The sequence below is a fragment of the Oryx dammah genome, unplaced genomic scaffold (genome assembly GCF_014754425.2).
Source record: "Oryx dammah isolate SB20612 unplaced genomic scaffold, SCBI_Odam_1.1 HiC_scaffold_19, whole genome shotgun sequence".
Taxonomy (NCBI): domain Eukaryota; kingdom Metazoa; phylum Chordata; class Mammalia; order Artiodactyla; family Bovidae; genus Oryx; species Oryx dammah.
The window spans coordinates 5042456-5057277 of record NW_024070203.1 but is presented as its reverse complement, the minus strand read 5'-3'; the positions used below and the strand labels follow the sequence as shown (position 1 = coordinate 5057277).

Sequence of the window (14822 nt, the reverse complement as noted above, 5' to 3'; positions counted from 1 at the left end):
AAGTTGGAAGAATTTTAGCTGACTTGAGCAGAAAAAAAGCTCAGAGAGAGTGGATGGAATCTTTTTCTTAAATTTTCAGATTGTCTGAATTGAACTTGCCACTCAAAGTATGAAGACAGATTGTCTCTTGTTTATTCAGGGACTCGTAATGGCCCGAAGAGCAAATGGTTGCCAAAGGGACAGAGTGACTAGAACAGAATGAGAAGTTCTTGTCCTGCAATAATTTTTATCCCTGAAAATGTTATTGGAACCCTGACACATTTTCTTCTACTGACAGCATTATACGCAATAAGCACACCAACCCACTGAAACCTATTCAACCCAAAGTGCCCCTCAAATGTGATGCTAATTGCTATGTGGCAGTAACCTTCATTTTTCTAAAGGTTATTTTACTCAATATGCTCACAACACGGTATATAGCCAGAACCTAAGAAGTGCCTAAAAAGTCTACAGAAACCATCTTTAAATTCTATTTTGCTTAGCAAACCTGAAAAGTGAAAGTGAAAGTGAAGTCACTCAGTCATATAATAAGGCTCAAAATATTAAACATGGTAATCTGTGGGTGTTCAAATCACAAAGGATTTTTTTATTGTATATCTAGCAAACCTGAGATTTATTTCTATACTCATCTATATGAATGTGTGTAATGTTAATTATTAACACAATATGATCATACTATGCATTTTGCTTTGAAACCTGATTTTCCTCACTTAATATATTAGAGATGTCATAGCAAGAAGCATGTATCTATGTTATAATTACTAATGGTTTTACTCATTGCATCAATGAAGCACGACCTGGCAAAGGTCTCATTAACTGTAGCCTAGGTGGCACAGAAGAACACATACATGGCCTGGAAGACAGAATAATGGAAATCACCCAATCAGAACAGAAGAAAAAAAATTTTTCAAAAATGAAAGCAGTTTCAGGGACCTCTGAGACAGCATTAATCATACCAACAAAAGACGGTTCTAGACATCTGTGTCTCTTTTGCTGTCTCGCATACAGGGTTATTGTTACCATCTTTCTAAATTCCATATATATGTGTTAGTATACTGTATTGGTGTTTTTCTTCTATGCAGGATACAAGATGCTTGGGGCTGGTGCACTGGGATGACCCAGAGGGATGGTACGGGGAGGGAGGTGGGAGGGGGCTTCAGGATTGGGAACATGTGTACACCTGTGGCAGATTCATGTTGATGTATGGCAAAACCAATACAATATTGTAAAGTAATTAGCTTCCAATTAAAATAAATAAATTTCAATTTAAAAAAAGGAAAAAAATCATACCAACATTTGCATTATAGGATCCCCAAAGAATATAAAAGGGATCAAAGAGCATTTGATGAAATTATGGTTGAAACCCTCTGAACCTGAAGAAGGAAACTGATATCCAGGTACAGGAAGCACAGATGGTTCCAAACAGGATGAACCCAAACAGATCCACACCAAGCCTTTTCATAATTAAAGTGGAAAAACTGAAAAATAAAGAGAGAATGTTAAAGGCAGAAAGAGAAAAAAAATTAAAAACAAGGGTCAGTTAGAAGGGAACTTATGACCATAATACTAAGACTTTTCTGCAGAAATGTTGCAGCTCAGAAGGCAGCAGCATGATACCTTCACTCCTGAAAGAGAAAGCCTGCAAACTAGGATACCCTACCCAGCATAATTATCATTTAAAATAGGAGGAGAGAGAAGGAAATTCTCAGACAAGCCGAAGCCAAAAGAATTAATCAATACTAAACCTATCCTGAAAGAAACATTTAAGGGTCTTCTTGAGATAGAAAACAAAAGGTTACTACAAAAAGGAAGAAGTTATAGGAGAGGAAAAATCCACTAGGAAAGGCAAATGTATAGTAAAGGCTGTGGATCATTCATTTAAATAAGCAATGACAAGGTTTAAAGACAAAAACTGTAAAATCAACTACAATTGTGACTACAATACAGTGAAGGGATAAGCGTGAATATATAAAATAAAACATTAAGAACCAAAACCATGTGAAAGGAGAGTAAAAAACAATTTTTATAATATGCTTGAAGTTAAATGACTGTTTAAAAGGAGTAGATACATTTAGATAACACATATGAAGCCTATGCTAACCACAAATCAAAAACCTGCAAATACAAATAGATACATAAAAACTAGAGAGGAAAAAAATGCAAGCAAAGTAGAGAAAATCATCAAACCACAAGGAAAGAAACAAAAAGAAGAAAAGAACAGAAAAGAACTACAAAAACAAGTAGCAGCATGGCAATAAATATATAACCACTTAACAATAACCACTTTAAATGTCAATGGACTACAGTTTTTCTTCTTGTACTATAAATATGCACATTTGTATATCATTGAATATCTATCTTCACACATTTCTTTCCTTTGCATAAATTTTTAGAATTATTAATAAAATGTTAAGCCTAAGAATGCTGTATTTATAGTGATATTCATGAGCAGCTTCATAAATGACTTCTGGGAAGGTTGTACTATCCTGCGTTTCAGCACATTGTGTGTTTGCCCAGTCTCCACACTGCTGTCAACCCATCTTGTAAACATTATAAACTTGCTAACCTGACAGTTATGTAATGGCAACTCCTGTGTTTTCAGCGGCATCTTTATTGTTGAGATGGGACATTTCTCACATGCTTCTAATCCATTTATACTTTCTTATCCATTTATACTTCTTCATTTACCAAGTTTTTCCCTGTTCTTTGCCTCCTTTACTGTTTGAAATGTGACTTTTTAATTGATACTTTTGTAATATTGGGTTGGCCAAAAAAGTCTGTTCCAGTGTTCTCAAAAGCCTGAATGAAATTTTTGGCCAGTCCAATAAAACCAGTAACATATATATGCTACCAATACTTTTCCTTTTTTTATACTTTGTATTTTCATTTGAAGGCATATTAAATTTATAATAAAAACATTTTTATCCATGAAATCTTTCACTTTTTAAGGACTTGCTTGTACGTTTGGTGTCCTGTTGAGAATAGCCTTCTCCACCTCGAGATAATATAAATATTACCTACATTTTATGTTATCTTCCATGATTTAATTTAAATAATTTATAATAATATTTTATAATTTTATACAAAAGTTACATACTTTTTCCTTTACATATTTTTACCTGATATAAGGTGTCAGGTAGAAATCTAATTTTTTTCTTTTTTTTTTGGTAAACAGTGGTTTGTATACAATCTACTAATATCATACAGTTATATTTTTATTCAGAGATTATAATTTTTTAGTTCTAGGATTTCCATTTGGTTCTTTTTCCTGAAATTTCTTAATTCCTTCTCATTACTTCCATATTTTCCATGTAGGTTTTCTAACATTTTAATCATGCTAATTTTATCATCTGGGTGATCTGTTGTTCTGTTTCTTTTAAACCATATTTTCCTCTTGACTATAAATTACAATTTCTCTTTTATCATATGCCTACAGATTTTTTTTTTGTATGAAATCAGAAGATGTTTGCTTCTTGGCAGAAATGCTAACAAACCTAGGCAGTGTGCTGAAAAGCAGAGGCATTACTCTGCTGACAAAGGTCCATCTAGTCAAGGCTATGGTCTTCCCAGTGGTCGTGTACAGTTGTGAAAGCTGGACCATAAAGAAGGCAGAGTGCTGAAGAATTGATGCCTTTGAACTATGGTGCTGGAGAATACCTTTGAAAGTTCCTTGGACAGCAAGGAGATCAAATCATTCAATCTTAAGGGAAATCAACCCTGAACACTCATTGGAAGGACTGATGCTGAAGTTGAAACTTCAGTATTTTGTTCATCTGATGAGAACAGCTGCCTCATCAGGAAAGTCCCTGAAGCTGGGAAAGATTGAGGACAGAAGGAGAGAAGGGTGTTAGTGGATGAGATGGCAGATGACATCCCCTATGCAATGGACGTGAACTTGAGATGGTGAGGGACAGAGAGGCCTGGCGTGCTACAGTCCACGGGGTCGCAAAGAGTTGGACATGACTGGGTGACTGAACAACAACAAAGACTGGTAGATGGTAAATTGTGGAACTTTTAAACAGCAGTTATCTTGAGGAGTTTTAATTTGTTTTGTTTCTATCTCCAGTTAAATGCAATCAAACCTAGTATTACCTAATACTTTATGCTTGTTTGGGTTTATTTCTGAGCTGTTCCCTCCTACTGATTTATTTGTGCACTTGGCTTCCAGTAACAAACTGTTATCTTCCTCTGAAAAGTATTGAGACTCCCCCCACCGCCGCCCCGCTGAAAACAATTAAATTGATCAGGCTTTGCTAAATAAAGAAGGTCCATTCCAGTTCTGCACTTACTCCTGAGACATGAGTCTCTTTTCTCAACGTTGCTTTCTGGATTCCATGGAAAACCTGGGGTGTTTCCCAAACACCATTAAACTGATGGGAATCAAACTTCAAACTCTATCTCTCCAGCATCAGGGTAGCTGCTAAAATACCTGAACTGCTTGTTTTTGGTTTTTTCAGCCTTCCAACTGCTGTTTTTCTCCTGGGGCATGCTGGCATCTTCCGAACATCTGCAGTTCTGGAGCTAAACAAGAATTTGGGAAATTAGTCCACAGATTTGGAGGCTCATCCTTGTGTCTCTTTCTCTTCTGGGATTTCCTCCCTTTCATTCCTGGTGCCATGGCCATATCTACTTGCCCAGAAGCATGGGAAAGGTAGTCTTCAGTTCAGGTGCTGTGCATCCAGATAACCCATATCACCTTCAAATTTTAATTACATTTTAACATGTATTGTCTATCAAGGTAAAAAGTAAACCATGTTTATTGACAGCCACATGTAAAGTGAAAGGTTAGTATATTTTTAGTATATTTTTACCTCCTTTCTTCCCATCTCCAAGATTTTGTTGAAATAATCTGTCCTTAAAAGAAAAATAAAACCAAAACAATAATGTGAAGAATACAGTGTCATTTCTCTATTATTTCAGCAAATAAAATCATAACACGGTTATAATCAAGAGGAAATATCAAACAGAAATTTAGAAAGCTTATACAAAATAGTTTACCTTCAAAAATATCAAAGTCATGAAAATAAGGTAGACTAGGATTTCTTCTAGACTGAAGGAAGCTAGAGAGATGGCACAACTGAATATAATCTGTGGTCTTGAATGGAGCCTTTTGCTATAAGAACATTGTTAGAACAATTCCAAAACTTGAATTTGGGAGAGGGGTATTCCAGAATTCGTGATGCTATTCAGGCAACTCTTCTGAGAGTTGGAAATTATTTAAAATGTTTTAAAAAATAAATTAAATGAAAAATTCTAGATTATCATTATTATTCTTTTTGGATATTACATGTATTCTAATTTAATACATTATATGTTTGGCTTTTTAAGCTATGTTAACAATTTTAGGCTTACATTTTTTCCATTTCTAATTAATGTTCCTTTATGTGCAATAACTTTAGAAGAGATGAGCAGTTAAAATATTTTTTGAGCCATTGTTTGTCTGCTACTAAAGTGAAGAGTGGCTTTTCAGGGAGTATAGCTTTTTTTTGCCACAATTGCTGACATTTCTTTATCTTCTAGTGTTTAGTGTCATAGGAGAGAAATATGACAAAACAGATACTTTTGCCTTGTATAAGATTTTTTGACTGGATATTTGAAGACTTTCCCTTTTATGTTTGAAATTCAATTTACTAGACTATGTCTCATCATTAATTTTGCTTGTTATTTTATGACCCCTTTAATATGAAGACCATCTTTTTAAAACCTCTGGAAATAATATCATGTATATTTACATATATAAATGATATACATAGATTAATAAATATATATACATTATTTGTGGCAGTATTTTCCTGAATTTTTCTATCATTAAAATCAGTCCATGTTCTTATTTTGAAAAACAGATATCCCTCAGTCCAATCCCCAACATGCTCAACTAGCATCTCTGAAGACAGGGCTCAGGACACAACATTTTAAATGTGTCCAGGTGACCATTACACTCATTTACATGAGGGAAATGTTTTGGTATTTTTCATTATGCCTATATTTGATTTTCTGTGTCTATCCTCCACATTCTTTGTACCCTAGTCCTTTATTTATTTATTTACTTTCTTTATCTTCTCCGAGACTTTCCTGAGCTGCTTTTCCAGTTCAGTGATCCAGGTTTGGATGGTCTCCAATCTGCTGTTCAGTGACTGCTTTTTCAAATTCTATAATCAAAAGTCATCTGAAATAAAGCTGTCCCACTTTCTAATTCTTCTGTTTATATGAACGCAAGACCACTTTGAGTCCTGTTGAAGAGACACATTAGATTTATTTAAAACTTGGTCATTTTTACTGAAGAAGTCATTTCTGCAGGGGCTGTTTTGTCTGACTTGATTTCTCCCTTTGAACAACTGAATCCTTTCCTTTGTACCAGTATATACTGCGATTTTATTGTGCTTAAAATCCATGGAGTGATGGACTCATCCACTGTTAGAGATGATATGCCTATGTGTTTATGCAGACCAAGAGGGAAAGAGAAACACAGATGCTTTCTATAGCTTATGTTTGCATAGTATTTGTTGTAATTATTCAATGAAACAACAAGCAAGAACACACCTCACTTGGCTGCACTTGGAATGGATCTTCCTTTGAAAAGGATGGCTACCTTCCCAGAGAGCATAGAGATTCTTAACAAATAGTATCAAGGAAATAAATGCATTCTTTTTTTTTTTTTGCAAATATTCCTTATTGGAGATGGAGGAAAACAGAGATAAGAGCAAAACTTCTCTGTGTATATCTTTTTTAAAACCTTTTTATTTTATATTGGAGTATAGCTGATTAACAACGTTGTGATGGTTTCAGGTGGACTGTGGAGGGACTCAGCTATACCGTAAACAGGTATCCATTCTGCCCTTGGACTGCAAGGAGATCAAACCAGTCAATCCTAATGGAAATCAGTCCTGAATATACATTGGAAGGACTGTTGCTGAAGCTGAAGCTCCAATACTTGCCTACCTGATGCAAAGAGCCGACTCATTGGAAAAGACCCCAATGCTGGGAAAGTTTGAGGGCAGGAGGAGAAGCAGATGACAGAGGATGAGATGGTTGGATGGCATTACTGACTTAGTAGACATGAGTTAGAGCAAACTCTGGGAGATAGTGAAGGACAGGGAAGCCTGTGTGTTGCTGTTTATGGAGGTGCAAAGAGATGGACACAACAGCACTCTTCCCCACACTCCCCTCCCATCCAGGCTGCCAAATAACATTGAGCAGAGTTCCCTGTGTTTCTATGTATACATTTATATTATTTTAATTTTTGAAATATATGAAAGCATTATTCATTCAAAACCTATATATAAATGGTACAAAAATTTAAAGGAAGGTGGTATGCAATCACTCAATTCTAGTTTGTTTAGATTTTTGAAAGGAAAACCAATTTTTAAATATGGGTTTATGAAAATTCCTATGGGATTTTTCTAACATGTTAGCTCTTTATTAAAGTAATTATGCCCATTGGTATTTGCACTACTCTATTAAGAAGCCCAGTTTCAGATAAGCAACATGGCTAGGCAGAGGAAAATCAGAAAACGTGATCAATAAACTTAGAGCATAACAAGTGTACCAATTTCTGGCACCATGTTTCCTAAAGAAAGACTTTTAATATATATGTTTTATTATCACACATGCCAAGCCTCACACATGATGGAATTTTCAAATAGCCACATATATTCTTAAAGAAAAACCTCCATGGATGGTAGAGTGAAATACTGAGAAATAAAGTCTTATCCTGGCTCCAAACTGTATAAATTAAAGGAATATTGATCTTAAAACACTAGTACAGTAAATAATTGAAGCTTTAGCCTGTACTGCCTCCAGCATTGTTCGAGGTTTTGTCTCCATAACACTCTCCACGTATGCAGTTAAAGAGTCAAACCCATTAGCTCTTTATAGAGATCAACTTTGTCAACTTAGTTTTCTTTAAGCACAGATCTCTTTCTTCAGTCTGATTACTTGCTCTGACATCATTATGACCAAGTGTACCATATTATCTGAACACTCATATATAGTAGCTATAAACACCTGCCTCCAAGATGAATGCAGGTGCAAAAGTGGCACAGTTCTCTTATTGCCTCTGATTTTTCTGTTACGCATGTTAGTCTGAAGCCAAAAACAGAGTATTCATTGGAGGATGGCAGGACATGAATTCACCGCTATTAATTGCCTTACTGCTAAAAACACCAACACTTTTCTGCTTGAAAGACAAATCAAAAATAGTCTCCATTTTACAAAAGACTTCTTCAGAAGATGATATTTTAAAAAAATCAGAATGTAGGCAATTACAATTCTGCAGAAATAACTTAGAGTGAAAATAATGGGAGTATATTGGTCAATAGAAGGCATGAGCAATGTTTCACATTATTTAGCATAATACAAAAATAGTCTTTTTGGTGATGGAGCTTTCTTGAGATGATCTTTTTTGGAATGAGTAGCAGGCTGGAGATAGAGAGGCTGAAACAAGACACCCATTAGGGTGTCTGGCCCATAGCAACGTAGCACACATTCACTGAATCAGAATCAGAATCAGGGTCTGGATCTGTCAATCATCTCCTTTGTGATCTTGGATGTTAAACTCTCTAACACACAGCATTCTCAGCTACCATGGTGCATGCCTCCCAGAATAACATGTCATAGTGTATACAAACATTTGAGTTGTTTAGAGGCAACATATTATCACAACAGTTTGCTATCTGCTTTACTTAGAAATTACTGTCTTATTTTGAGATATCAGAGGCTGTATTGCAACAAGCCCAATGTTCAGTTATTTGCTTAAATTTACATGCTTGTATGGAAAAACATTAAAATAATTGATAGGATTCCACCATGTAGATAGACAAAAAATAAATTGAATTCTGCAGTTTTCTCTTTGTTTCAACAGGATTCTCAAGCTACAGGTAACAAAGGGCTTCCAGGAGTCAGTTTGGCCCCGCTAGCACCTAAGCAGACAGAAGCAGGATGGGAGTGAGGGTCTCTGCTGGGATCTAGCTGTCCCTGGGATGGGGTCTCTGGATCCTACCCACACACACAAAGCTGAGCCCCTTCTCTTTATCCAACATCACTCGACACTTTGCTTTGATTTTCAGTTTCCCAGATCCTACCCATGGCTGCCATCCACACCTCTTCTGAGCCCCAGTTTTCCTAAATCGGGCCCTGGTGCCTGGTCCTGCTTCCTGCTAAATGTCCTCCTAGCAAAATTCAGATTCTGTTCTCTTACTCACCCTCCCCGCTCTCCATCCATCCGTGCCCAGACAGTGGGCAAAGACGTGACTCAGCCTAAACTAACCTGAGAGCGATACATCACTGCTTGTCTAACTACTCATTAATTGACCCAATAATCATCTCAAACTCACTCAAACACAAAGGCCCTTGAGTCCTTCCATTGACAAAATTGAAGCAACCAGAAGAGAGCTTCCAGCCCCTTCCTGTATCTGCAACCATGGGTTCTACCTTCTCATCTAGGAATGAGCTATCCCTGCCTCCATCCAAAGCCAGGACATCCACCTGAACCCCATCTCCTCTTTCCTCCTTGAAGGCATGGTTTTAGAAATTCTCTTCGGTGTTTCCCGCATCAGTATATTTTCTCTGCTTGTCTAGTAGCACTGAAAAGCACTATTATTTCTCTCATACTGAAAAATTAAGGATTTTCTTTGTCTACCTTTTGCCGGATAGCACCATACTACGCTGCTCTCCTAGAGCAAAATTCCTTGAGAGCACTATCTACACTGCCTCCAACTGCCCTCCGATTATCTCTCAATGTATTCCAATGTGTCTTTTATGCCCAAACCACTGTTATCTTGCTCACTTGTTACATCCACATTGCCAGTTTCCCAATCCACCCCCTCCTCAGCTGGTGGGCATTTGACATGGGTGTGTACCCCCTCCTGGATACACTCGGTAACTCTCCAGTGGAAGAGTCATCTGTCATCTGGAATGAGAAAACTCAGGAACCCTTCTGCATTCTTTCAAGATATATCGAGGCTTTGACTATTCTCTCCATTCCACTGCTCCTGCTGTTGCTGCTGCTAAGTCACTTGAGTCATGTCTGACTCTGTGCAACCTCATAAATGGCAGCCCACCAGGGTCCTCTGTCCCTGGGATTCTCCAGGCAAAAATACTGGAGTGGGTTGCCGTTCCCTTCTCCAGTGCAAGCATGCATGCTAAGTTGCTTCAGTCGTGTCTGACTCTGCAAGCCAGACAGGCAGGATTCTCCAGGCAAGAATACTGGGGTGGGTTGCCATTTCCTTCTCCACCCTATTCCACTGCTGACATCCAACTCGAGGCATCATCACCTCCCTCTTGGATTTTTGTGATGACCTCTTAAAAGGGTCATACCACCCTGCCATATTACAATCTGTTTTCAACATCAGCTTAAGCAATTCCTCTTAAATGAAGTCAGATGACGTCTCTATTCAAAATCTTCTGTGGTTTCCAGTCTTCCTCCATGTAAAACCAGAGGCTTTAAAATCATTTGCAAGTGTCTACAGGATGTGATTGCCAATTGTACCACCAAAGACACCCCCGACACCTGTTCTGCTCCAGCATATGAACTGCATAGCTTTTCTTAAACATATTGCCCAGCAGAAATCCTCTCCCTTTATGGTACCCCTTTCTCCTGATAGCTCACTTCTGCCTCCAGTTTTCTGTGGGTTTATCTGCTTGGAGAAACCCACAAACATGCAGAACCCCAGCTTCAAGTGAGTCTCTAGGTGTGATTCAAGCCACTAGTTTCTGTGGTGTAGCAGGGGATGGAATGGTGCTCAGTGGGCCAATCTGGTTAATATGTCATAGGAATGGAAAATCAACTAGAGGTTAGTGGAGAGAAAATGTGGAAATTAGTCATAATGTAGTCTACATCAATGCGAGAAAATATAGAGGCTGCCTTTGGGCACAAAAATCAATAAAGCAGCATATTTACATTAAAATCAATAACATTAATTACACATGATAATTTGAATAGTATTGTACATAAATCTTACATGAACCATACGAACAGAATACTAGATGTAGTAGATCCTTTATACAATATATATGCTGCCTCACCGTTTACCAAAGTGAAATATAAAATTTCCATTTCAAAATCTCACACATTTTTAAGAACTTTTTCTGGTGAGATCTTTTAATGTGGTTACTTCTGGGTGTGAAAAAAAAGATTCCTAATGACTGACTCCATGCTACATGCCCAGCAAGGAAGAAATTCCAAGAACTTGGTGTCTCTGTTCATAAGACTATTCTTTTTTGAAAATATATATATAAATTTATTTATTTTAATTGGAGGTTAATTACTTTACAATATTGTATTGGTTTTGCCATACATCAACATTCTTGATTCTGCTTTAAATGAAGAGCTTTCGGTTGTTCAAAATAAAGACAATAAGAGTGGGCAATATATATTAGCCTTTTCTTCATGGCAAGCTTCATAGTTCAATAATTCTAGGATCCAACAGTAACATCGAAGTCCTGACTCTGCTATGAAGTCCTTACTTTCTGCTGTGGCTGCTTTTCTTCCCCACCATCACACAGGTCCTTTCAGATTCCAGTCCATCACTGATGGAACTGCCAGCCCAGCTCCGAAATGCTTTACTACTGGATTATTCCAAGGATTTTCACGGCACTCTCCTTGGAAATCAGTTTGCTGCTCTGTTTAATACTTTCTATACATTCCAGACAAGCATCATTCACAATGCTCTATCTCAAATTTATTTCATGCATTCTTTTCCCTGGAACCAGCAGAAATAATTTAAGTAAAATTTCTCCATTATTTTCTATAGGATAGGATGGCAGCCCCTTTGGCTGTACTTTCATCCTAAAAGCTATTTTATTTTTCTAATATTTATAGTGTCTTAAACATAGTTGAATGAATACATGTTGATGTTTATAATGGGGAAATTGAAGAAACTTGCTTTGGTGGCTTCACTGAAAAAAATAAATAAAAATGACAAATTCTCAGCTTAACAAGTAATGCTCCCAGGAGCTTTTGCTACCTTTTTGCCTGTTAACTACAGCTGCTGATGAATGTTAAAGAAAATAATTGATAAACATTTATTATGCATTCTCTAAATAAGGACATTTTGGACAAGGAAATGCAGATAGTAGGGATATATTTGTTGCTAATTAGCAATGAAGGGAGAGAAATAAACCCCGGTGAAGGCAGTGATTTAGGAGATAAAAAACATTCCTGCTTTTGAAGGCTCTGAAAAGTACATATCTGGAAGAAGAGGATTCTAAGCTCAAGGAATGTGGTGACTGGAGAGTTGTCTGGAAGGTGGGCTGAAGGTTGTTCAGGAAGTGATAGTCAGAGAGGTGATTTTTGACAAACTGTGATTGATGTATCAGTTTAGCAGATTAGATCTGGAAATTCAGTTTAAATTCTGATCTGAGTCCTGAGTATAAAGCTAAGGAATTTAGACATCATATTTAGACATTTATAAATCGAATTCATAAACTGGTGGTCTGAAGGTTTTAACAGCAGCAAATGTTTTCCACTTGACCTCATCTGATGGTTTCTGAGTTTGTAAATACTTCTCTGAATCCTGGAGAGCCATTTAAAGCATTTTCATAAAAGAGTAACATATGGATTATTGTAGTTTCAGAAGAGGAGTCTGATTGTGGTGTTCAATAAGAACTAGAAAGTAGATAAATTGGAATGAAGGAAATTTACTAGGAGGTGTCAATGGCAATTTAAGGAAGAAATGATAAAAGCTTGAGCCCACAAGAGAATGTTGACATAAGGAACAGGGGAATTCCTGATAGCAGTCCCTTTAGTCTCTTACAAATAGTGATAGAACATCTAATACTGTGGTCAAAAGTCTCTGCCCTAAGAGAGCATATAATTTACTGTGGGAGACAGACTGTAATCAAATAATAACACAAATAATTACAAAATTGTCAATATTATAAGTACTTCAAAGTGTAGAACATGCTTATAGTTGGGAGATTTAACCAAGTAAGATTAGTGAGGCAAATTTCAATTAACACCTGAATTTAGATCTGAAGGATCAGCTGGAATCAGATACACAGAGCTGTTAAAAGGGTAGGAGATAGAACCAATGAAATATCCCATGGTGGGAAAAGCATAGCAAGCTGTAAACACTGAGGGAAGATCAGTGTGACCCAGTGAAGACAGGGGGCACACCCACTCATGGAGGGGCCAGACCAGGCAAGTGCTCATGAAGGATACTGGACTTAACCATAAGCAAAACTGGAATTTGATTTGAATTTTTGGATGCAGTTGGGGGATAAAATGCAGTTGCATTTAAAAAGAATATGCTGGCTGCGGCAAGGGAAAATGAATTACAGGAAGGCATGCAAAAGGATTTAAGCCCAAATACTGCTTTAAACAGAGAGAGAACACATGGGTGAAATAAGATATTTAAGCATTTCCTAGAATATATTTCACAAAACACCAATGCAAAATGTCCTAAGGGGAAACTGTCCCATGGCCCTGTAACTCTGAAAAATGATCCATATTATATACCCTTCTTAGAAAACTGCAGTGAATGTAGCATATTAAAGCTTAGTGCTATGAAAGAATCCAGCTAGAAAATAAAACAAAGTCTGTTTACATTTGCAAGACCCAGAATATCACAATTGTATCTACCTTTGAAATTTGTTGCACACAGAATAACCTCTTAGGAAATATAGATGTGGACTGTTTTCCTATAGACACAGAACTGGATTTGTCAATGGATCTGACAAATTTTTCATATTGATATTATAAAGAAATATTTTTCTACTTCTATTTTTAAGAATATTATTGATGAGAGAAAAATGAGAATAAAATTTAGTCCATTAGGCTGCTGTGCTGTGCTCAGTCACTCAGTCTGTCCAACTCTTTGAGACCCCATGGACTCTAGCTCATCAGGCTAGATTCTCTAGGCAAGAACACTGGGGTGGGTTGCCATGCCCTCCTCCAGGGGATCTTCCCAACCCAGGGATCTAATCCAGGTCTCCTGTATTACAGGCGGATTCTTTACCTTCTGAGCCATCAGGGAAGACCAAGAATACTGTAGTGAGTAATCTATCCCTTCTTCAGGGGAACTTCCTCACCCAGGAATCTAACTGGAATTCTCCTGCTTTGCAGGCAAATTCTTTACCAGTTAAGCTACTAAGGAAACTCCCTCCACTATGCTACTGTGCTATATAAAAATGAAATAATTGCAGAAGTATAAGAAAATTTAATAATAGTGATTTGTTAACGTCTAAGGAATGATTGGGGGGGGAGTAATTTTAAATAACACATTTAAAAAATAAATTATTAAAAAATAAATAAAAATTTAAAACTCAATTATTGCATGATCATAAAAACAAGCAATGGAAGTTCAGGCAGCATCGAGCCATGCCTCCTTCAATTTATGCCCTGCTCAGCAACCTCCTGTGCTGAATCACACTACTGGTGACCAACAGCACACAGTGGGAGCTGCTGTAAATTTCAAGGGGAAGTTATAACAGGCACTGCAACTTCCATCTTAGGCGTTTGGGTTCTAAGATGGTTGCTTACTCTAGGGGGAAGCCAGTGACTGTGCCATGAGGACACTGAAGCTGCCTGCTGCAGAGACCTGCATGGAAGGAGCCAGCATTAAAGTGCCAGCCGAGTGAGCCCTGACCCCAGGCATGCTTTGATAATACTGCAGCTCCTGCTGCCATCTGATCGCCACTTCCTGCAATCCTCAAGAAAGAACTTACCCTATAAAGCCCTTTTCAAATCCTTGACCTACAAAAACCATGAAAGATAAAAGATCATGTAATAGAGAAGAAGCTTTGTGTTCTAGTATGAGTTTATCACTAAAGGGAGATTGCCTATAGCCTTAAAATGGCCTATCTCTGTGAACCCTTCCTCCTCT

The 14822-nt window shown here is 37.3% G+C and overlaps 1 long non-coding RNA gene across 1 annotated transcript; it reads right to left on the bottom strand.

Moving 5' to 3' along the window:
* Positions 1-6729: 6729 nt before the first annotated feature.
* Positions 6730-7185, bottom strand: LOC120878676. Its single transcript, XR_005724606.1, has 2 exons — positions 7149-7185; positions 6730-6831 (listed from the first exon to the last, which is right to left on the bottom strand). It is a non-coding gene; the product is annotated as an uncharacterized LOC120878676 (long non-coding RNA).
* Positions 7186-14822: the final 7637 nt, after the last annotated feature.